This window comes from Dromiciops gliroides, chromosome 5 (genome assembly GCF_019393635.1).
Source record: "Dromiciops gliroides isolate mDroGli1 chromosome 5, mDroGli1.pri, whole genome shotgun sequence".
In the NCBI taxonomy this organism is placed as follows: Eukaryota; Metazoa; Chordata; class Mammalia; order Microbiotheria; family Microbiotheriidae; genus Dromiciops; species Dromiciops gliroides.
Window position 1 is genome coordinate 249,963,551 of NC_057865.1, and position 24,528 is coordinate 249,988,078.

The window sequence follows — 24,528 nt, forward strand, 5'->3', positions numbered from 1 at the left end:
TTATTTGCCAGGGACAAAGTGCCAAAATCTCATTTAGTGTAACGTGTACTTGGTCTGACAATTACTGAGCACATTCTGCTTAGAAAAGGCTCTGGTCATAGCAAGTTTCAGTTTCAAAGCAGAGAAAGAAAATAAAGTAGTAAGGGCAGAGGAAGAAAATTCTGCAAAGAAACATCTTTTCTTGCGTGTTTTTCCCCCCAAAATCATGTTGGAGTCAATGCAAGAAGGAAAAAAATGAGTAAATATGGCAAGTTCTGACAATGTATACTAAGTATAGAAGAGTCACACGGTTCCTTCAGAAAAGGCTTTCAAAAAGGCAGTGAATTTCTGAGACACCAAATGTAAAAAAAAAACAAAAAACAGGTAAGAACAAGGTTAATGAAAGAAAAAAGGAATGAGGGTAATCAAGTTGAAGAGAATGACAACATGTAAAAGCACGGAGACAGAAAGTGACAAACTGCACGTTGGTTATGGTAAAATTAGCTTCCTGTGAGGGAGTCCATACATGGAACTGAACTTAGTTCCTCTGGCATAAATACTTTCTTCATTTGCATTTTTTTGCTTCAAACTCAAGTAAGAATTTTTTCTACTTGATGCTAAGTGATACAAGATGAACTTATATTCTTTTTTCAGTAAAATAAAAATTGTTTCTTCTCTATAGGGGAAAAAAGACAGCTCAGTTCTTTTTTTTTAAAGAAAATTTGAATATTTCCTACCATCCATTTCAGTATTTTAGATGTGAGCCATGGTTCTTTTATTCCTGTAATAACTGCAGAAGCAGTTATAGCTGAACAACTTGTTGAACAACTGTCATTTTTGCTGAAATTTAGCATTTACATTTGCTAAAATCTGAAGTCAGGAAACATAAGTTCATACCCCAATTCTGACACTTAACTAGTATCATGACCATAGAAAAATTTCTCTGAAGTTCAGTTTTTTCATCTGATAAATATATTTACCACACAAAGGTATGAGGAAAGTACTTAATAAATAATAAAATGTTATATAAAATATGAGCTGCCACTTTATGTAACTGCTACATTGAAAGGCACAAAAGATATTAAAGGAGAAAACAATACAGTACCTTTCCTCATATAGATTACCATTTATCAGGTGAGGGAAAGGATAAGAGAAATATGCAGATAACAATATGAAAAATTATAGCTATATACCTAAGAAAGATCCACAGTCTTGAGAGATTCAAGAAAGAAAATATAATTTATAATGCAGTCACCAACCTTCACTTCAGAAACCTGAGAGTGAAAAATGAGAAATAAGTGGTAAGCAATTGGTGGAGAATGAGACATACACTATTAAATATGATCAACATGTTATTTGTACTGCTTAGCCACACCTTCTTTTTAAAGGGGAGTGGTTAATAGAAGAGGTAGTCATTGGGAAATGAAAGCCAATATAACAGAAGCACCAATAAACCTTTTTTTCCTTCTAAAGATGAGATCCCTAATAGTTTGGAAAAAGAAGATTACATGGAAGCCTTAAGGAACTAGGCCTTAAAGATTTCAGGACACAGAAATGTGAAAGAGGTATTATTCCAGTCACGGAGAACAATGTAAGCAAAAGCACAAAAATAGGAAATGACAGGACAAGATAAAAAAATGATGAATAGTCTGATTATGCTGGAATATATGATACATGAGTAAGTACTTACATTTCTTTAGTGCTTTTAATTTATAAAGAGGAATACATATCTGAAAAGGTGAGTTGAATTAAGATTCAACTTAATGCCAGGTCAAGGAAACTTTATTTTATATGGGGACCTGAAGAAAGATTTTGCATTAAAAAAAGACACAGACCCATGCATTATGAAGAATACTCAAGCAGCAATATGAAGGATGGGATGGAATGAGTAAACTCTGAAGGACAAATAAAGTGGCTAATGCTAAGGGAGAGACGAGGTAAGGGGTAAAGAAGAAATGAAAGCAGATAGTTGCATTAAGAGTCAGAAGAGGGGCAGCTAGGTGGCACAGTGGATAGAGCACCGGCCCTGGAGTCAGGAGCACCTGAGTTCAAATCTGGCCTCAGACACTTAACACTTACTAGCTGTGTGACCCTGGGCAAGCTACTTAACCCCAACTGCCTCACTAAAAAAAAAAAAAAGTCAGAAGAAAGGGGTAACCAAAGTGATCCAAAAAAGAGGAAAAGGACCTATATGTACAAAAATATGTATAGCAGCCCTTTTCATGGTAGGCAAAAACTATAAACTAAGAGGATGCCCACCTGAGAAATAACTATACAAATTACAATATGTGATTTTTTTTTCTATGATGGCTTTTATGATAATACAGCAAAAAAGTATCTGGATCAAGGTGGAGTGGGGAGGTGCATCTCCTTGGAGAAGCAGATGTTACTTATATTACACCCTGTGACTTCACTACAACACCCTTAAAAGCTCATCAGCTCTGGAGCTACCAAGGGCAGGTTTAGGTACAGGAGATCAGCCTTTAAAAGAACCTTGCAAAAAAAATATGTTACTCAGGCAGGGAAGGGGTATCCCAGATCCTGCCCCAGACCCACCAATCCTAGGCTGATAACCAGGGAGCATTCAGGATGGGCCCAGATCACAGAGGTGCCTAAGGAATAGGGGTAGAAGCTTGACTAAAACTAGAGGTGGCTGATGCTGATCTTTTCATGCCATAACCCAGCAGCAGAGTCAATCTGCATTGAAGTCTACTAGAAGCCAGGGTATGAATTAAGGTCATGTTAATCCAGGGCATTTTCCTCAAGTGTAACTGAGCAACCATAGGTCCTTTCTTCTACCAGTGTCCTAAATTCTAAGTACAAATAAGGGGGAGTCCAGAACCTACTAATGCTGCATTCCTCAGTGGCCCATATAGTTACTGCTATTTCTCAAGAGAAGAAATAACAGTAAGGACTAACTTGTAGCCACGAAGAAACCCAAATATGATACCAAGAGAACCACCCTTTTTGTGTAATGCCTTGTATTCTATCCCGGCCATTGTGGCTGGGAAAAGTATGCAGGTTGAATGCTCCTCTTGAGTAGGGGGATGATTTCCCATTCATCTCAGAAAGAATTGAAAAGTTGAAGTAACTGGGGTTGACCTTGGGTCTTTGGGGAATGGAACTCCAAAGGCTTCAGGTGAGGTAGGCTGGAGAGTACAGAGGGAATTATGTAGGATCTGAAAGACTAAGGGAGACTGGGGAAAGGGTCAGTGGAGAGAAAGAAAAAAGGGATAATAGAACTACTGTGAAAAGACATTATCTTGGAGAAGTTGAGAGAACCCCCAGAGCCCTATGATATATGAATATAATGGAATACTATTGTGCCATAAAAATGACACCAAAAAATGACAAAATGGACAGTTTCAGAGAAAACTCTATGATCTGATTCAGAATAAAATAAGCAGAACTAAGGGTTTACATGACATTACAGAAGAAAATAACTGAGAGACTTTAGAACTCTAATTAATATAATCATAAATCTCAGATTCAAAAGAGTGACAATGAATCACTCTGCCCACCTCCTGTCAGAGAGATGATGGAACTTAAAATCCAGAATGAGCTGCGCCTTTTTAGGCATGGTCAATGTGGGAATTTGTTTTGTTGGACTACATTTGTTGTCAGTTTTGTCTTTTGAGGTTTTAAAAAAATTATTTGGGGAAGGAAGGAGCAGTAGGCAAGAAAAAATGTTGGTAAAAATAAATATTTTTAAAAAGAAAGGAAGAGGCAAAGCTAAGAGATATTTTGGAGGCACAATCAATAGGACCTAGCTACTAACTGGACTTAGGAGGGTGAGAGAGAAGGAAGGATAAATTTTATTCCTATTTCAAGCCTAATGACTGAGGAAATAAGGAAGGTAAAAAAAGGAAGAGCATATCTGAAGATGATGAGTCCAGTTTTAGACATTTTCAGTTTAAAGTACCTTTAAGACTAGTTGAAAGTGTAGAACTAGAACTCAAGACATAGGTTGTGGCTTAAAATATCGATCTAGGAGGTATCTGCATAGAGGTGATGATCCAAAGCCATCAAAGTGGATTAGGTAGCCAAGGAAGAGAGTAAGGGGGAGAGAAAACAATGTTACAAAACCACTAAATTATAAATGATATAAATTATAAATCAGATCAGAAGGAAAACCCAGAGAGTATAGCATCACAATGAAGGAAAGAGCATATAAAGAAGGGTATGACTAACTATCAAATGCAGAAGACAGGAAAGTGAGAGCTTTAAAAAAAAAAAAAGCCATTGGATTTAATCATACTAAGGTGATTTGTTACTTTGTTACTTTGCAGAGAGGTGGCATAGTGAATAGAGTACTGGGCTTGGAATCATAAAGACTCATCTTCCTCCGTTCAAATCCAGCCTCAGACATTTACTAGCTGAGTGACCCTGGGCAAGTCATTTAACCCTATTTGCCTCAGTTTACTCATCTGTAAAATATATTTACCCACGCCAAAAAAAAATGGGGTCACAAAGAGTCAGACACAACTGAACAACCAAACAACAAGAAATTAAAGGCTGGAAGCAGACTGCAAGAAACTAAGGAGCAGAATGAAGCAGTGACAATCGCTGTTAAATACTCTTTTTACAACTCTGACAACGAAAATAGAAGGTCTTACTCAGGAAAGCAGCAACTCTTCTTTGTAGTTGTTGTTATTACCTTGTAAAGACTGTTACAAATGCTGTCATTATGGTACCCGACCACTCCCAGGATTCTCAATGTAAGACCAACAAAAATGCTAAAACTATCACTGGTTTCCATATGCTCTAAATCATCACTGAGCCAACTGCTACCGATATGCTTATGGTTTTGATAAAAAGACTGGTGCCAAGAGAAATGTGTTGATCTTTGACCTTGAAGGTAACAATTTCAATGTCTCCATTCTTACCACTGAAGAAAAGCATCTTTCAAGTCAAGTCCATAGTTGGGAACGCCCACTTGGGAAGGGAGAACTTTGCCAAACATATCATCAACCCTTTCATTTGTGAGTACAAACAAAAAGCACCCGAAGGATGTCCATGAAGACAACAGGGGGTCTCCCAACTGCACCCTGCTTGCAAACCTGCAAAGTGCACCTCCTCTTCCAGTGCCCATACCAGTACTGAGGCTGACTCCTTCTATGAAGGTACTGACTTCTATACCACTATCGCTCATACCCACTTTGAAAATCTGAATAATGACTTCTTCTGTGGAACAACAGACTCCCCACCCCACCCCCCCATGGAAAAGGTATTCCTGCCATTGTCTTAGTGGATGGTTCCACTTATTTTTCCAAGATCGAGAAACTTCTGCAAGGTTTCTTCAATGGCAGGAAGTTCAACAAGAGTTATCAATCCTGATGAAGCTGTAGCCTATAAGGCAGTAGTCCAAGCCACCATCTTTGTCTAGAGATAAATTTGAGAATGTGCAGGACTTGCTGCCTGTGACAGAAACTGCAGGAAGAGTTAGGACAATTCTGATCAAATGCAATGCCCCACCATTCCTACCAAGCAGCCTGGTATGCTTATTCAGGTTTATGAAAATAAGAGAGCAATGACAAAGGAAAACCACCAGTTTGACAAGTCTGAGCTCAAAGGAATTTCCTCTGCCCCAAGGGGTGTTCCTAAGATTGAAGCAACATTTGACAGTGATGCAAATGGCACCCTCAATATATCTGCTGTGAGAAAAGCACAGGTAAGGAAAATAAGGTCACTATCACCAACGACAAACCACCTGAGCAAGGAAACTGAGAAATACAAAACTGAAGATGAAAAGCAAAGAGAAAAGATACCTTCCAAGAACTTGCTTGAATTTTATGCTTTTAACATGAAGGCTACAGTAAGAATGAGAAACTCCAAGGCATAATTGGTGATGAAGACAAACAGAAGATACTTGACAATGGCAATGAAATAATTAACTGGCTATAAAAGAACCAGATGGCTGAGAAGGAAGACTGACCATCAGCAGAAAGAACTAGAGGTCTACAACCTCAACATTACTGAGCAGACAGGGGGCATGCCAGGACGGGGCGCTTCTTCAGGACCCACCACTGAAGAGGTCAACTAAGCACATCCAAGGAGAAAGTGTTCCACAAAGCTTTACAAAAATTGAAGGACTCAAATTTGTAGCCAAAGTATTATCAATTTAAAAGTAACATTTAAGTTCCTATATAAATCTTAGTATTTTGAATACCTGACCGTGTGCAAAGGGAGAGAAGTGAACAACAAAGCACTTTATGACAACTATAAACAAATGGAAATGTAATTCTTGACCTGGAGAATAAAATCCATTTAAAATTTAAAACATTAAAAATAAATAAACAAACAAATAAATTAATAAATAAATGTGTATATGTACATATATGTGTGTGCATATGTACACACATATATACATGCATACACACACACACATATACAATATAGGACAGGGAAGACCTAAGTGTATTATATAAGCAAAAAGGAAGGAGCCAGTAAGCAAGAAAAGATTTAAAGAAGAAGGCTGGGACATCGCCTGAAGAATGTCAATCCTTCAACCCACAGCAAATGGGATCAAGGCCAAAAGTGATGTGCAAACAGGCAAAGTTATAAAACCAACTCAACCTCTAAAATGAAAGGAAAAAGAAGAGATTCGAACAGAAAAGGATAGGTGAAGCCACTAAAAAACATACATCTAAAAAAATGGTTAAAATTTCTCCACAACAACCTTCTTTCTAAGCCTCTTCATGTTATGAAGGTAATTGAGTTTTTGTAAGATGCCAGAAAACTACAAGCTCTAGCACATTATACTAAACTAGAAAAGCTTCTAGTGCTGATTCAGCACTGCCTGTTAATGAAGAACCAATGTAGCTAGGCATTGTGCTCTGTATCAGAAGGATTGCATCCCCTGGTAAATTCTGGGGTTACAGCAACCCATGAAGACCATATGCTAATATGAAAAGGTGCTGTAAACTCTATTTCTGTATTAGTGTAGAGAGTAGGTCTATATGTACACCAACGACATCACAGTTCTTTCTAAGTTTTGAGGAGTGGTTAACATTTAAGAAAAAAAAAAGTTTTGGAGCTCAAAATTTTAAACCTTCAACTCTACAGAAAACTATCATCTACACCACAGATAATCAAATTCAAATTCATGCCCTAGGCTGCATGCTGCCAGCAAAACACCAGAGAGTAGTCTGAACCAGATTAAAATGTAATTGGGAAATGTTTAACGAAAGAAACAAAAATACAATAATGTTCATTTGTAGTTTTCTTAAGTCAATATGCAGTCTGCAGGGACTGTTTCTATCTGAGTTTAACACCAAGAATAATAGTTTTAGCATATAGTCTTATTGGTTACAGAAGTAACCAAATTTAAATTTAGAGACAAAAGCAAGAATTTTTTAAATCTATAAATTCTGTAAAATTTGTTCTTATCTTTGATTTTAGGTTCAATGGTATGGTATATGAAAAAAATGCTACCTTGTTTCTTTGGTCTTCCTATACCCCACAAAAAATTTGTTTTGATTCAGACTGTAAAAATTAACTTAGAAAAAAAAACTGACTTAGAATTGTTTCATAAGAAGACCAAAAAATGTTCCTCAAAGAAAATTATATCCTAGTTTCATTCCACATCACTGAAAACCAGTATATTTTTACTAAAGGTTTAAACATTTCAAAGGGCAAATACAAGGCCCTTGAAGAAGGATGCCACAGAAAAGGTCTACAATCACAAAATGTTTGCGAATTCTTGCTCTAGGGCTTACTGGACCTAATTGGAAAGTATTACTTGCATTATTTATAATATAATCTCAGCCCAGGATAACAAGAGATAATGCTCTTTAGGAGTTGATCCACTTGACTGTTCACTTCACTAGCTGTTAGCTATTTGCAAAGGTTACTGTACAGGAGGCTTAACAATTTAACAATTTAACAAATTAAACAATTTAAAAGCAGTTCTAGAAAATATTTAACGGTGCTTGCTCTCTAGATCAAGGAAGTTACACAAACCACTTAGGTTTCCAAAGTAATGAGTGACTAGAGTTCCTCCAACATTATCAACTGACATTTTAAAAGCCTTATGCTTTGACAACTCTCCAGGTAATAATAACCCCCATTTATATAACACTTGCATTTTACAAGACACCTTATTCACAACCACCCTGTTACATTAGTAAGTACGAACAAGTATCAATTAGCTCCATTTTAACAGATGAGGGCCAAAGAAGTTAAGTGACCTGCCCCCAGCCCAGAGTATTATTACTTGTTATAGCTTATGCTGGGAACTGAACGCAGGTCTTCCGACTGCAAGCGTCCTTAATACACAATGTTAGCCCCCTTTCTTAGAGTTCTAAAAATGCCTGATAGCAAAGCAGAGCAGAGAGAGCACATGCTATGGCATCAGAATGGTTTGCATTCAAGTCCGGCCCTGACACACACCTGCTAACAATGTAACTAACTATGAACAAATAAGCCATTTAGTGGAGTGGCATCAAGCTGCGAAAGAAGTGGGTCCACTACTGTGTTTGACACCTCTAATTTAATGTACCAGCCAACTCTATTAGAAAGAATTTATGTGCCAGATAGAGTCATTAGAGCTAAACCCACAAGATAAGCGTCCAACAAAGTAAAAAAAAAACCAAAACCTCATGATATAATGTTGAAGAACTTTAATATTTAGAACTCCCACTCACCATCCCCACCCGAACCCACTCCACACCCCAAGTTAAAGGTGAGATGCTGGTCTGTGATGGTGGAAGTACTTTCCATACTAATTAAGTACTGACAAGATAGACCAAGGGCTTCAGATGAAAGTGTAGTAATAATATTATTTTGTAATATGCAGACAAAAGAAGAAAAAATGAAGGAGGCTATGTCTCCACAAATGGCAGAATACTATGTCATCACTTCCAAGTGAGTTCCAGCCTCCTCCAACACTTCTCCCACATTCCCAGTTATTCAGCCTAGGTCTCTGCCCTAACCAACTTTGGAGAGGCCAAAACAGGCCCAGACAGAGGCTGTGCTCTTTCCCTCAGGCTTAGGGGAATGCTACACAGCTCCTCTCCCGTCCTGCTGAACTGCCCCACTTCCTCCCACCTTCAGTTCTCTGGTCCAGCACTAGCAGCGCAGAGCCTGTTTTCTGTGGTACCAGTTCAAAGCTTTCCAATGTTAGTGCTTCCAGGAAGCTGGCCCAAGCACGATTTTTTTCCTGAAAGGTCGTGGCCAAATTGGCTGGCAAGGCTTAAGAAAACTCCTGGAGCCAAGGTTTCCTTGACCCTGGAAAGAGGGAGAGGAGACTGGTGTAGAGGGGGGTTCAAATGTAAGCCTGTGCTATGTCCCTGAGTCTGCCAGTGCGGCCTCAGTGTCAGTAGCATGGAAAGTGAAGAAGGGATCCTAAGTGAGTTCAGGGTCAGTGAGTGTCAGTTCTTGGGTTAAAGTTAGGTTTTTTTAACCTCCTTTTGTCTTCTAGGTATCCTAGACCATGGAAAGAGCTAAAGTTGCTTTATCTTTGGCACATAATTTCTGTTTTGAAAAGGTTTGAGGGGTCATGGGGAATCAGAAAATGTCAATCCTGCCATCTTGTTATTCACAGCATTTTAAAAAAATATATAAAACAAAGACTCATATAAGAGTAAAATTAAAATAAAATAAAGCTTCCATGATGTGATCAGGTAACTGGCAAGATGGCAGAGTAACTACTTTTTCTAAACCTTTCAAATACTCAAAGGAGTCTGATTTACTCACTTCTTCCTTCCAACAAAGCAAATTACAATCCATGGCCTGCCCATTCTATGCATTTCTTACCCATGCCTGTCCAGTTTTCCATTGTGCTGAAGGCCTCTCTCATTTTCTCTTGGCATTGAAAGAGTGCCAGTGGGTCACTCTACCTATCAACTGTCATCCCTTATTCTTGCCATATGAGCAGAATATCTTCTCTTCCTATCACATGATTCTCCAATGACATTTTTCACTCCTTCCTTTCTAGAATTCCTCACTGATTAGATATTTCAGCTTAGTCATACCAACCATTCATCTCTCCATTACCCTATGTCTGATCCCTAAATCACAACAACCAAAAAAAAAAAAAAAAGCCATTATGGGCCTGGTACTCCAGACATACTACACAGTGACTGAGTTTGAAATGGTCATTAATGACAGCAACAAGATGATACCCCACTGCTGCCTCTAATGTGGCAGCTCTACCAGCTGGATACCTATCTTCTCAATCTGCCAAAGCTGACCTTTTACCTAGGACTATGCCTATACCTCAAAGAATATACCTGAAATTGGGTTCATCTACTGAGAATGACACGGATTTAGCCCAGTGCTTCTTCTGTTTTAAGAAACAAGAGGTTAGGAGCCAGAGGAAAGACATTGTAGAGAAAGTCTAGAGAGTAAGGAATATAACCTAGAGAGGATGAAAAAATGGTTTTCCCTAAAATGGAGCTTCCTGGGAAGTACAAGCCAATCAGAGAAAAGGACCCCAAGAGTGGATAGTTGTTCCAATGTGAGAAATCCAGGAACTCCACAGAGAACTTATAAGGCGAGGAGACTTCGGTGGCATAATAGAGAAATTCTGGAAAGTAAGGAATAGAGTTTGAAGAAGAATGAGTACTAAATGGGGAAGGAGACACAAGTGTACCTTCAGAATCCTACAGGCATCAAGAGTCACAAAGAGAGGGAAATAAGGCAAACACAGGGTCTACGTATGGTTTTCTTCTGTTTTGTTGGTTTTAAGAAGGGAAAACAAAGAGAGGGGAAAAGGCATAAATTAGGGAAAATATGAAAAAGGAGAAACTCCCTAGTTCACATAAACTCAAGAATGGTTTATAAACATGGAGGAATGGAAAGAACAGGCACCCCATGAACTAGAAAAGCTACGAATTTTTAAAACCCCAAACTAAAATAAAAATTCTGAAAGTCAAATTGAGAGCTATTCCCTAATATGATTTTTTAAAAAGAGGAAAAATTGCCAAAATCAAATTGGAAAAAGTAAAATTCAAAATAAATGAAGGAAAAGCAAAGGAAATTAATAGAAACAAATTCTCTAAATGCCAAATAAAAACAATTTAAATAAATGGATGAATATTTATAAAAATATAAAATACCTAGGTCATCATAACAAATAGTAAGCATTTAAATAATCCAATCTCAGAAAAAATAAATTTAACAAGCCATAAAAGAACTCTCAAAGGAAAAAACCCTAGCACCAAATGGATTTATAAGTGAAATTTATCCAATATTCGAGAAACAATGAATTCCAATATTATGTAAATTGTTTGCAAAAATAGGTAAAAGATACTACCAAACTACTCATATGGGACAAATTTAGTCTTGATAACCAAAAGCAGGGAAACATGAAGCAGGGAAAGAAAACAATAGACTATTATCATTAATGAATGTCAACATAAAAATACTGAATAAAATATTAGTTGAGAAGCTACAGAAACAAAGTTTACACTACACTCAGGCTTTATACCAGGAAGGTGGTACTGATTTAATATTAGGAAAATGATAAGCACAATGGAGTACGATTGTACCAAAAATAACAATTACATGTATCAATAAAATCAGAATAGGCTTTTGACAAAACATAAAACACCTCTATGTTAAAAAAAAAAAAGATCTTTTCTTAACATAGTATGAGATACAGTAACAACCTTTTAAAGTAGTGAACTCTTCTCACTTAGGGAAAAGTATGCCATATAAGGAACAGTAAGGCAGTATTATCTAGTGAACTACATCAACTCAAGAATTTAAGAAAATTTAATTTTTCAGGGTTAGAGGGAGCACTGGTAAAAACCAGTTTGAGCTGACTCTCACTGGTGTTCTAATAAAAGTAGGCAAAAGTTCAACCCTAGCCACTACTGTGCTTGCTTAAAAAACTTATTAATACTAACTTCTCTAGGGGGGCAGCTAGGTGGCTCAGTGGATAAAGCACTGGTCCTGGATTCATGAGGACCTGAGTTCCAATCTGGCCTCAGACACTTGACACTTACTAACTGTGTGACCCTGGGCAAGTCACTTAACCCTCAATGCCCCGAAAAAAATAAATACATACCTTCTCCTCCCATGCCTAAAATCTCTACCCCATTTTCGATCATGGGTTACATGAAGGTGTATATGGATGGGAAGGGTAACATATCAAGGAGAATTTTGTTAGAACTCTTCCAGGAAGACTGTGAACCCGACTTAACCAACCTATGGTGACTTGAGGGAGGGACTTACTTTGTTAGGGCTTAGTAAAAATACAGGCTGCACACTCTTAGCACTTCCACTCACCTATTGTTTTTACTCTGGAGGAAAAATGAAAGCCTTTACAATAAAATCAGAGGTAAAGCAAGCATGTACACTGTCTTTACTATCATTTGAGATTGTACTAGAAATGTCAACTACAACAAAAGAAATGAAATAGAAATTGGAGGCATAAATACAGTAAATTAGGAAACAAAATTATCACTTTCCACAGATATGACTTGCCTAGTGAGTTCTAGATACTCAACTAAAAAATTAACACATCTTCACTAAAGTATTAGGATTAAAATAAACCCACACAAATCATCACCCTTCACAACAAAAACCGGCAGGAAGAGAGGGGAAAAAAAAAAAAGAAAATCCATTCAAAATAACTCTAGAATGAATAAAATATCTGAGAATCCACCTACCAAGGAATTATAATACATATAAGTGCAAAACACTTCATAAAAAATAAATGTCTAATTGGTGAAATATTAGTTGTTCATGACTTGGCTCTGTCAAAAAAATAAAAATGACACTATATAAATTAATTTACAGATTCACTGCCATAACCAATTGCCAAAAGGTCACTATAAAACTAGAAGAAAAAAAATCATGTGAACAAAACGTTAAGAATTTGCAGGGAGGGGCAGCTAGGTGGTGAAGGGCCAGAGCATTGGCCCTGGATTCAGGAGTACCTGAGTTCAAATCCAGCCTCAGGCACTTAACACTTATTAGCTATGTGACCCTGGGCAAGTCGTTTGACCCCAATTGCCTCACTTAAAAAAAAAAGAGAGAGAGAATTTGCAGTGAAATAATGAAAACAAGTATGAAAAGGGTCCTTGATTTCAAATTAACCTCCAAAACAGTATTCATCAAAATTACTTATAACTGGTTAAAAAAAATTTTGGTCAGTGGAACACATTAATGATTCAATATCCAGAAGCAATAAAATATGGTCAACATGAAGTTCAACAGACTGATGGACATTAAATTACTGGTATAAGTTTCATTTTATGACAATTTGATAACAGAAAACAAATATGAAAATAAAACCCAATGATATGGTGTATAACATGAAACACATTTTTAAAAGTAAAGAACCTACAAAATAAAAAAAAATAAGGATGGAAAACATTTAATATGCATCAGGTTATTTTAAAAAGCAACAGGGGATGAAATCTCTCCATTAGACAAAGCAAAAAGAAAATGCACAATATGAAGAGAGGAAAAGTTTGAAGCACAGCAGGTGGGAAAGAGATGCAGTGGAAAGAGACCGGTTTTATTTCCCTGTATTCTTAATTTTCAATAGTTTCTCATAAATAAACTCTGCTTTGATTATTTAGTTAAGAGGCTTCTTAATATTTTGCTTATCAATTTGGGAGTAGAGCAGTGTGGTGGAACTTTATAAACGGCCCACAATAAATTAACGAAGTCAGATAGCCAGATAGTCATCAGTCCCAGAATTAGTCCTCCTCAGTTTAGTCCCCCCAAAATTAGGCCCAGCTAATCAGTAAAATATTCTCACATTTGAATGGCGACCCAGATGGGGCTTATGGCCCAATTATAATTTTTCTAAACCTATACTTTTGCATATAATCATAATTTTTCATAAGTCACAATTATATAATTTGTCCAGGTTAGACATACTTATTAATAATAATTTTTTTACTGTGTGTATATATATATACACATATATACATATATATATGTTTTGAGAGAGAATTGGAATAACGCCCCCTGCTGGGAGGAACATTTTTGTGAGCTCTGGCCTGAGGACATAGCCATGTGGCCTTGGTGTCAGGAAGTGACATTTGCTTGTGGGTACTGTTAATCAAAGCTATCAGCCAATTAGCTTGGAGCTATATGTGTGGATGGCCTTACTTCCTGTTTCACAGAGAGCTTCTGGGAGAAGCTGCGGAAGATCAGTCTCTTTAGTTCAGGAACGGGCATGGTGGCAGAGCGAAAACAGAAGTCCCCCTTGTCTTTCGGGACATCGGTTTGGTGGTGAGAGATTTCATATGGGCTGCCAGGAAAAGAAATTGATTTCTTTCTCTCTGGCTATACCAAATTAGATCTAAACTAGGATTTCCATGCTATAAGGAATCTGTTCTCAATCTCAATCTCAATCTCTCTCTCTCTTCACTACCTTATAATATATATTTTAATAAATCTTTAAAAGCCTAAACTCTTACTGAATTTATCAGTGATTTTAGCCGGCTTCCCCTCCAAGACTGGAGCTCGAGCTCACTCTCTCTCTCTCTGTATATATACATATGTATCAGTATTATATGCTAACCTAACAAAAACAGACAAAATGCAAAGAAAAATTATAGATCAAAAAAATGAGAAAAACTAAGTACAACTTTAAAGACCATAACATAATAAAATACTACTTAGTAGAGAAAATATAAGCAGATGATACAGACCAAATTGGATACTTAGTGATGACATCTTGGATAACAAGTTGATCAAAGATCAAATCAAATAAACAGTAACTATGTGAAAAAATATATAATGATGAAACATACCAGAATTTCTGGGCTGTAGTTAAAGCAGTCCTCAAAGGAAAAGTTCTCTCTGAAAATATACATGAACCAAAAAGAGAGAGAGAGAGAGAGAGAGAGAGAGAGAGAGATTAATGAAACAAGCTATAAAAATCAACCAACAAATACAAAATCTGCAAAAAGTGAAAATCTTAAAAATTTCAAGAGAAATTGGTCAAATGAAAACCGAATGGGCTAAGGTAACAAAACTAAAAGCTAATTCTTGAAAAAAAAAAACCCAAACATTTACCTAACCTGACCAAAAAAGAGTAAAAACAAACTGCCAAGATTAAAAATTAGCAACGGAGAAAATAAAAAGAATCATTAGACCCACTAAAAAAAGTATAATATTAAAAATCTCAGAATTGAAAAAGAAATCTTACATATAAAATATAAAATACCCAAATCTACAATGATAAACTCAGTACTTAAATATAGTTACAAAACAATTTAAGGAAATGAAGAATGACTTGAATTATGGAAGAAACAGTCACTACCTTTGCTTGGGACTCAACAACATAATAAACATGGTCCTATTTAAATTGGGTTAGTTTAATGCCTGTTCTCACAGGGCTTTTAGTTTAATAGGAAGAGCAATGCATACACAGATAACTACAAAGAAAAAGAATCCAAGTGACAAACAAAACTCAATGTTATATGAGGTCAGAGAGGGGAAGGCATTTACTTACTGCAGCTGGTATTTGATCTGGCCTATCAGAAGGAACTAAACAGCCAAAGGTGGAGAACAAGTATATTCCATATATAGAGAACAGGAGCAAGATGTCAAAGCAGGAAAGTGTAGTTCACTTTAGCCCACAAGGGTAATCCAGTTTGACCAACTAGGCCATAGAAATTACACAGCAGGGAATATGAAAATAGGTTTGAAAGAAAGGCAGGCTAGCACCAGATGTGTGAAGGGCCCTGAATGGCAGGCAAAGCCGTATGAATTTAGTACCCAACAGAAAACCATTGAATCCAGGGCAGCTAGGTGGTGCAGTGGATAAAGCACCAGCCCTGGATTCAGAAGGACCTGAGTTCAAATCAGACATCAGACATCAGACACTTGACACTTACTAGCTGTGTGACCCTGGGCAAGTCACTTAACCCTCAATGCCCCAGAAAACAAAATAAAACACCGAAGATATCTGAGCAGAAAATCCTGTCCAGATCTATGCCTAAGGAAAATCAGTCTGACGGCCAAATAAAGGACATATTTATAGGAAGGCATAGGGCAGAAGCAGCAAGATCCATTAGAAAATCAATCAAGAACATTTCTAAAACTCTTTTATACACCAAGCACAATGCTCAGTAAAAAAAAGACAAAAATGAAAACAACCCCAACCCTTAACATGTTTACATCCTCTCAGTAGAGACTACATATAGTTAAATATGCAGCTACTAAATACCTACAAAATAAATACAAGGCTAACTTACTTAGGTAGGGGAGAAGGTAGAAAGGCACTAGCAGGTAGAGGGAGGAAGGATAAGAAAGGTTTCATGCAGAAGATGTCCCTTGAATAAAATTGTTAAGGAAATTAGGGATTCTAAAACACCAGCAGGAGAAGAGGGCATTTCAGGCTTGAGGGGAAGGAAGCCAGTGCAAAGACACAGAGATGGGAAATGAGTGTCATTTAAGAGGAACAACAACAAGGCTAGTTTGGCTTCATCCCATAATGAGGGAAGGAGAGTGATACCCATTAAAATTAGAAAGACAGGTTTAAATCAGGCTATGAAGAACTTTCAAAGCTAAATAAAGGATTTGAGGAGCTTACTGAGAATGAGAGTGACAGGGACAGAACTGTCCTTTAGGAATATCACTTTGGCAACTGTGGAGAATGGACCAGAGTGAGCAAAGGTTTAAGGCTTGGAGACCAATTAGCAGGCTACCGTAGTCATTCAGGAGAGAAGTGAAACAGCTAGTCCGAGAAGCTGTAATGTCAGGTGGTGATAGTAGGAATCAAGAAGAAAAAGATGGGAGGCAGCAGGTGGCACAGTAGATGAAGCACCGCCCCTAGATTCAGGAGGACCTGAGTTCAAATCCAGCCTCAGACACTTGACACTTACTAGCTGTGTGACCCTGGGCAAGTTACTTAACCCCCATTGCCCTGCAAAAAAAAAAAAAGAAGAAGAAGAAGAAAAAGATGCAAGAGACCAACATCAGACTGCCAGGTCCAGGGAACACTATGAGAAGGAAGCAGAAGGAAGAGTCAAAAATAACACCATGATTTCAAATATGGAAAACTGAGTAAATGGTGATACAAGCAAAAGAAACAGTAAAGTCAGCTTAAAGAGCAGGTTTAAGTAGGAATATACACATATGAATATAGGAATTTGTGTATTGATAAATACATATATACGCACATGTATATAAATATTTCTTACAAATTTTTAAGTATTCACTTTGTTTTCTTATGTATTAAAAAATACTTCAAATAGTCTTTCAATCCATTGAATTCAAAGCCTTTTAAAAACAACTGAACTTCTCAACCTTTACAACTATACTTACAATCCAAATGTTAATGACTCAATTCTATTTATTAGAAATCCAAAGTAAGTGGCAAAGAACTGGAAATCGAGGGAATATCGATCAATTGGGAAATGGCTGAATATATTGTGGTATATGAATTTAATGGAATACTATTGTGCTGTAAGAAATGAAGAGCATGCAGATTTCAGAAAAACCTGGAAAGACTTAAGTGGACTGATGCTGAATGAAGTGAGCAGAACCAGGAGAACATCGTACACAGTAACGGCAACATTGTGTGATGATCAACTGTGATAGACTTGGCTCTTCTCAGCAATGCAGTGATCCAAGACAATTCCAAAGGACTCATGATGGAAAATGTTCTCTACATCCAGAAAAAAGAACTGTGGATTCTAAATGCAGATTGAACCATTCTGTTTCTACTTTTTTGAGGTTTTTCCCTTGTGTTCTGATTCTTCCTTCACAATATGGCTAATGCAGAAATATGTTTAATGTGATGGTACATATATAACCTATATCGGATTGCTTTCTGTCTTAGGTGGGGAGGGAAGGAAGGGTGGGAGAAAAATTTGGAACCAAAAATCTTATGAAAACAAATGTTGAAAATTACCTTTACGTGTAACTGGAAAACAATAAAATACTTTTATGATTAAAATTTTAAAAAACAACAACAAAGTAAGAAATGTGATAAAACAGGGTGAGGAGGCATTCAAAAAAGCTAATGTAAATTTACTGTCCATAACAAGGGAGATAATTATTCCTCTATACTTTGTCCTGGTTAAATCATCTAGAATGTTATAAAGTTGTAGGTGTATTTTAGGAAGGAAAATGACAAGCTGAATTAGAGGTTCACAGATTTAGAGCTGATGAGACCTTAGAGGTCATCTAGTACAACTCTGCCATTTCACAGATTTGAGGGAGCTAAGACCCAGAGAGTGAAGTGACTTGCCCAAAGTCACACAACTAGTAAGGGTAGGAAAGGATTTAAAATTCAGGTCTTTCTGACTCCAGATTCAATACTACTCATTGTGCTCTTTAGATGTTTAGATGCCAGAAGACAAGGCTAATGAGAGAGTTTGGACCATGAATGGTGACAGAAGAGGGAATGTTTAAGCTGGGGAAGAGAAGACATTATTATTAAGGGTTGTAATGAAGAATAAATGTTCAGACTTGTTCTATGAGGACCCGGGGGCAGAATTAGGATTAATGGTATAAGATAAAGAAAAAATTTCCCAAGAATTAAAACTGTCTTAAGGACCAGACCACCTTAAGAAGTAATGATTTCCCAGTTGCTGGAGAACTTCAAAGACTAAATAATTATCCTTTGAAGGATATTGTAGAGAATCCTAGCTGGTACAGATAGCACTTAGAAAATGCAGCATAACCTCGAAGGTCTCTTCTAATACCAAAGCTCCATAATGCTGTGGTAATAACTTGTATTTGTATAACGCTTTACAATTCCCAAAATGCTTTCACATTCACTATGAACCTTGACTGTACCTATGAATTTCAAAATGCCTGAGGGACATTATTAACTCAATTTTAAGGCATCTCTGTAGTATACGAAGCTATAAATGGAGAGAACAAAGCACAAAACACTGGCTCACATGAAGAAATTGATTCATGTGTTTATAAAACATACAAAAACCTTGTAACAATATTTTTTGCAGCTTTTATACTGGGGAAAAAAGGGGCATACACATCTAGAGGCAGAGTTTTAAAATAAGGAATGATGCAGAAATATGCTGCACTGCTCAAATTCTCAAGTTCTAAAAATGGTACTAGATCCTAAAATGAAACACAGCAGATAGTTTACAATCTCTTTACTTCTTTAAAATCATATTGGTGTTACTTTTGCATGAATTTTCTTCCCTATACAGCAAGAAAACACCAATTGAAACCCCTCTACTCTGAGATGCCATGGCAAGGCATGAAGCTCATACACTCTGTACCTCAAAGACCCCAAAAGCCTCACCTATGAATACTCCAATGTAAAAAGGACAGCTGTAGGACTTGGTATTTCTCACAATTTATATGTGCAAGAGTATGCAAATATGAAATGAAGGATAGGGGATTGCTGTTCGTTGTTCAGTTGTTTTAGCTGTATCTGACTCTGTGACCCCATTTGGGGTTTTCTTGGGAAAGATACTAGAGTAGTTTGACAACATTTCCTTCTCCAGATTATTTTATTTATTTATTTATTTTTTTTTTGGTGAGGCAATTGGGGTTAAGTGACTTGCCCAGGGTCACACAGCTAGTAAGTGTTAAGTGTCTGAGGCCGGATTTGAAATCAGGTACTCCTGAATCCAGGGCCAGTGCTTTATCCACTGCGCCACCTAGCTGCCCCCAGATTATTTTTTAGATGAGGAAACTGGGGCAGACAGGATTAAGTGACTTTCCCCGGGTTACACAGTTAGTAAATGTCTGAGGGCAGATTTAAATTGAGGAAGATGAGTCTTCCTGACTTTAGGTCCAGCACTCCATTTACCATGCCATCCAACATCAAATGAACATCATTCCTACCTGAAACAGACAAAAGAGGGTGTGCGTGTGTGTGTGTGTGTGTGTCTCTGTCTCTGTCTCTCTCTCTCACACACACACACACACACACACACACACACACACACACACACACAGTAGAAATATACATCAAACTCTAAAGGGGAAAAGGTAGAAAGGGTGGCAGGTTAAGAAGGAAGATAATACCACGAAAGGAAAAATCAGAAGCAAAACAAATTTCTGGATTCTAAAGGGGAGATTAAAAGGGAAAAAAACAAAAGCAAAAACCACCCAAGAACTAGAATTTAAGGGAGTATATGAATGTAATGGAATATTAATGAGCTTCTTTAAGAAATGATGAAAAAAAACTATTTCAGAGAATTCCAGGTAGTGATGCAGAGCAAAGTGGGCAGATCTAGAACAATTGTATACAAGGACAACAATATAAAGAAAAAAACAACTTTGAATGACTTAAGAACTCTTTTCAAAGCAATGACCAACCACATCTCCAGTGGACTTATAATGAAGCTTGTTACCCACCCACCTCCGAAGCAGTGGACCCAAAGTTCAGAAAGATACATATTTGGACATGGTCATTTCATGGCCTTATGACGTTTAAATATGTTTATTACAAGAGGCAGGCACTCATGTGTGTTCTCGTTCTCTCTCTCCTCCCGGTTTGTTTTTTATTCTGGTGTGTGTGTGGTTTGGGTTTTTTGGGTTTTTTTGCAGGGCAATGAGGGTTAAGTGACTTGCCCAGGGTCACACAGCTAGTAAGTGTCAAGTGTCTGAGGCTGGATTTGAACTCAGGTCCTCCTGAATCCAGGGCTAGTGCTTTATCCACTGTGCCACCTCGCTGGCCCCATCCCCAAATGTTTTTAACACTAGAATGATGAGGTGTGTCAACTCAAATTTTTACTTTGAAATAGTTTTCCACCATACTATCTTGAATTTCTTTGTCATATTGATTTTTAAAAATGTGCTGCATCAAGTGATGCAGCTTGGTCTGCCAAAGTACTTTTAAATTCATGTCCTTCTGTTGTTAATGAGTATGAGGAGGGGCACAGGGAGAAGGGAGGTTAGCAGTAGTGATGCCAAAAAAAAGGGGGCCAACTAAAACAGAAGGAAGCTCAAAAAGAAGCACAGACAAGCAAGACAATTCTCAAAGTAACATGTGGAATTTATTATATTCTTTTTTTAAAAAAAGCAAGGTAGATCAAAGAATAGTGGTATCATATACATTCTCTTCTTTTTCTGTTCTACTATGTAGACAAAAATGCTCAATTTTTTGATGTTTAAGTTTATAATTTTAAATTTTAAAATAAAAAAGCAAGAAAATAAATTTTTCAAAAAACTTTAAAATGTCATTTGGCTCCTAAATCCCAAGTTTGCAAATAAAGTTTGCAAAGCCCTGGTATAACATTGTTTTTCTTATCATAAACCTTCAATATTAAGATACCAGAAAGTCACTTCCATGGAGCCATCAGTGGGAGGTGATGTGTCCAGAAAGATACGGTTATTCCTCCTCCACATGCTTATTCCTCCTCCATGAATGTAACAGACAACAAACTAGATCTTGGGGGCACACTGACTGCAGGAGAGGGGGTAGGGGAAAACGTTCCTGCTGTAAAACCAAAGATACAGAAGGGGTCCTGTGGTTGGAAGGTAGTGATACGGCAGAGTAACAGGAGGACCAAAATTCAGTAGGGAGCAACAGACTCCTTTCCATCTGGGAGCTGCAGTGAGTGACAGGCTGAGTCCAAACTAGAGCACCCAGGCTTTCCAGCAGACAGGCCAGGGCTCTTGGCATTAATATCCTACGCAAGCCTCTGTGAAATTCCTTCTGTTGCTCATACATACATACTGAAAGTGAGAAGACCCTGGCTGCATCTAACAGGTTTAATTATTCTGGCTATTCTCTAGAGAAAACTAACATCGGAATCAAGGTCACATCAGAAAAAATGTTTGGGAGATATGTCAGTCTTGAGTATTAGAGTGAACCAAAGGAAAGCGCCCCTTCCAAACAAATGTCCAGGGGTAAAAAGTGACCTGTTTTTAAGGCTTTTAAAAGACAGGTCGAACAAGATTAATTTTAAGTATTCTAGATCTTCGCATTAATAGGTTATAGTCTCTTCATTTAGGAGAAAGACAAAAGCACAGAAGGAAGAGAGAAAAGGTCCCTCCACAGAACAAAGGCAGCACACAATGATGTTACTTGACTATGAGAATCTAAAATCCTCTGGCTCATCAGACCCCAGCTAGGACAGCTGATGAAGACTTCTCCAGGCAAGGTAAAGAAGCGATGGACTACAGGTGTGGCATGAGACACACAGCTTTGGAGACCATGTATTAACTACTTACAAAACAAATTATTTCTTACAAGAGAGGACGGAGAAGGGGAAAGGGAAAAAAGGCAAGGAGCCACTGAAACGTGAATGTTTAAAAAGATTCAAAAAGACTTAAAAAAAATAAAACTAGTATGATTTCATCAAGAACAGATAATACCAGACAAATCTCATTTCCTTTTTTAACAGAATTTTTTTAATAGTAGAACAATAGAATATTGTATACTTTACCTAAATTTTGACAAAGGATGTGACAATCTCTTGCATACAGAAGAACATGGGGAGATAATAATAACAGCTAGCATTCAAAGAGCACATAGTAGGTACTCTTAGGCCTGACTGATTAATGATGCACTTTAAGGTTTATAAAGCCCTTTACAAATGTCATGTCATTTGAGCCTCACAACAACCCTGTGAGGTAGGTGTAATTATCCCTATATTACAAATGAAGGAACTGAGGCTGAAAGATATTAAACCAATTACCCAAAATCACACAGATTGTTGAATATCTGAACATATGTTTTTCTGACTCCAACTCCAGCTGCCTATCCCCTCCACCACCCTCCCTTCCCAGGCTTCTTTCAGATTACTTCCCTGTCCCCTCTCTTCTTAACTCTATGTTCCAGCCAAACTGGGTGATTCCCTGCTTCCCAAAAGGGCATTGTCTTCTTCAGTTATGCATAACACATGATCCAAACCATGCCTTTGCTCTAACTGTTCCCTATGACTGCAATGACCTCCCTCTTTACCTTCACAGGTTGAGTTCCTATCCGTGCCCACAACACCTCCTCTAGGATGTCTTCCTTCCCTTTTTCTCCCATATGACTCTCCTCCCTCACATTAGGTCTTTGATGCCACAATCCCATCCCACTTCACCCAGCACTTTGTTTTGTAACTCTCAAATACACTGATCATGTACTGCTATTTTTCTCTATCTGTGTGATATGGGAAAAGGGGCTAGATCTCTGCAGTGACAGGGCCTGGGTGTAATACCAGCTCTGCCACTTATGAACTCTGTGAACTAAACGTCTCTGGACAGAGAGATGATCTCTGAGGTCCCGTCCAGCTCCAAATGCCTGAGGTGTGCTAGATAGAGCTGGTCCATTAGTAAATTTGGAGCTTTACACCTTGGAAATTGGCAAATGGTACAAACCAGGGCTTCATTTATTGTTTTGTTGCTTGTCAGGTTTTAAGAAAGTGATGGAGAAAATGTTAATTATGCAGATTAAACTTACAAGTATGTCATGGGTATATTTCCAAGCCAATTGTCACACAGCCAGTGCCTCTCCTTCCAGGCAGTGGGGAGGAGAACCATAAACTCTTATCTATATCTTATCTCCCTACTGGCTGGTAAAGCTCCTTTCCAGCAGGAACCTACACTCTCTACCTCCACCTCCAATTACCTAACATGGTATTCTAAACAGAGCAGGCATTTAAGAAACATGTGCATATTCCATCTCCCACTAAAAAGTCTGTGAGATCCAAGACAAGCCATTTCCACTGCAATCTGGGCCTCCACTTAGTCACCTATAAAATGAAGGGATTAAATAGGTTGCCATAAAATAGATTAAGCTAAAATAACTGGAGACAAAGGACTGTATTTATGGAAGAAGGGAAAAAATCCTTAGTGGGGGAAAAACAATATTAGAGAAAAATATAAAACTAACTCTCATAACTTTATGTAGATAGATTAAGCAATCCAATAAAACAAAAAAGAACTACAGATTAGATAAGAAAACAAAGCCCCACAATCTGCTCACTTGCAAAAAATATATATACTTAAAGAAAGAGGGAAGGAATAAGCATTTATATAGCACCTACTATGAATCAAGCATGTGTTAAGTGCTTTTTACAAATATCTCGTTTGATCCTCACAGCAACCCTGAAAACAGCAGGTGCTATTATTATCCCCTTTTACAGGTGAAGAAACTGAGGCAAACAGAGGTTAGGTGACTTGCCCAGGGTCACCCAGCTAGTATAAGTGTCTGAAGCTGGATTTAAACTCAGGTCTTCCTGACTCCAAGCCTAGCACTCTATCCATTTCACCACCAGCTGTCTCCCCCCCCCCCCCAAAAAAGGGGAGGCTAGAAGAAACTTATCATACATCAGGTGAATCAAAAAAAACCCAGGAGTTATAATCATGCTATCAAGCAAAGCCAAAGCAAACATTCACAACACAGAGATAAATAAGAAACATATATTATGCACTTAAAGGCTCCAAGTGCTTTAGGATCTAAATTCATAAAACTAAACTGAACTACAAAAAGAAAATAGTGGCAGGAGATTTCAGAGTCCTGCCTTCACTTTCGGACAAGTCTACCACAAAAATAAGCAAAAGAGAAAATAGAGAATTGAACAAATTGTGGGAGAAACTAAAACTAAAGACTTATGACAAGTCTATATTGGAATTGCTAAAGAATATATTGTATTTCTCAACACCACATGGAACTTTTACAAAAATGACATGGATTTAGGGTACAGAGAT

The 24,528-nt window shown here is 37.5% G+C and overlaps 1 protein-coding gene and 1 pseudogene across 1 annotated transcript in view; one reads left to right on the forward strand and one right to left on the reverse strand.

Moving 5' to 3' along the window:
- The window catches only part of OSBPL8 (oxysterol binding protein like 8), a 216,534-nt gene that overhangs the window by 186,412 nt on the left and 5,594 nt on the right, over positions 1-24,528 (reverse strand). The window contains exon 3 of the mRNA XM_043966291.1: positions 14,700-14,748. The gene's annotated coding sequence lies outside the window, so the exon portion shown is untranslated. The remainder of the gene's footprint in view (positions 1-14,699; positions 14,749-24,528) is intronic.
- Positions 4,990-6,022, forward strand: LOC122729014 (annotated as a pseudogene).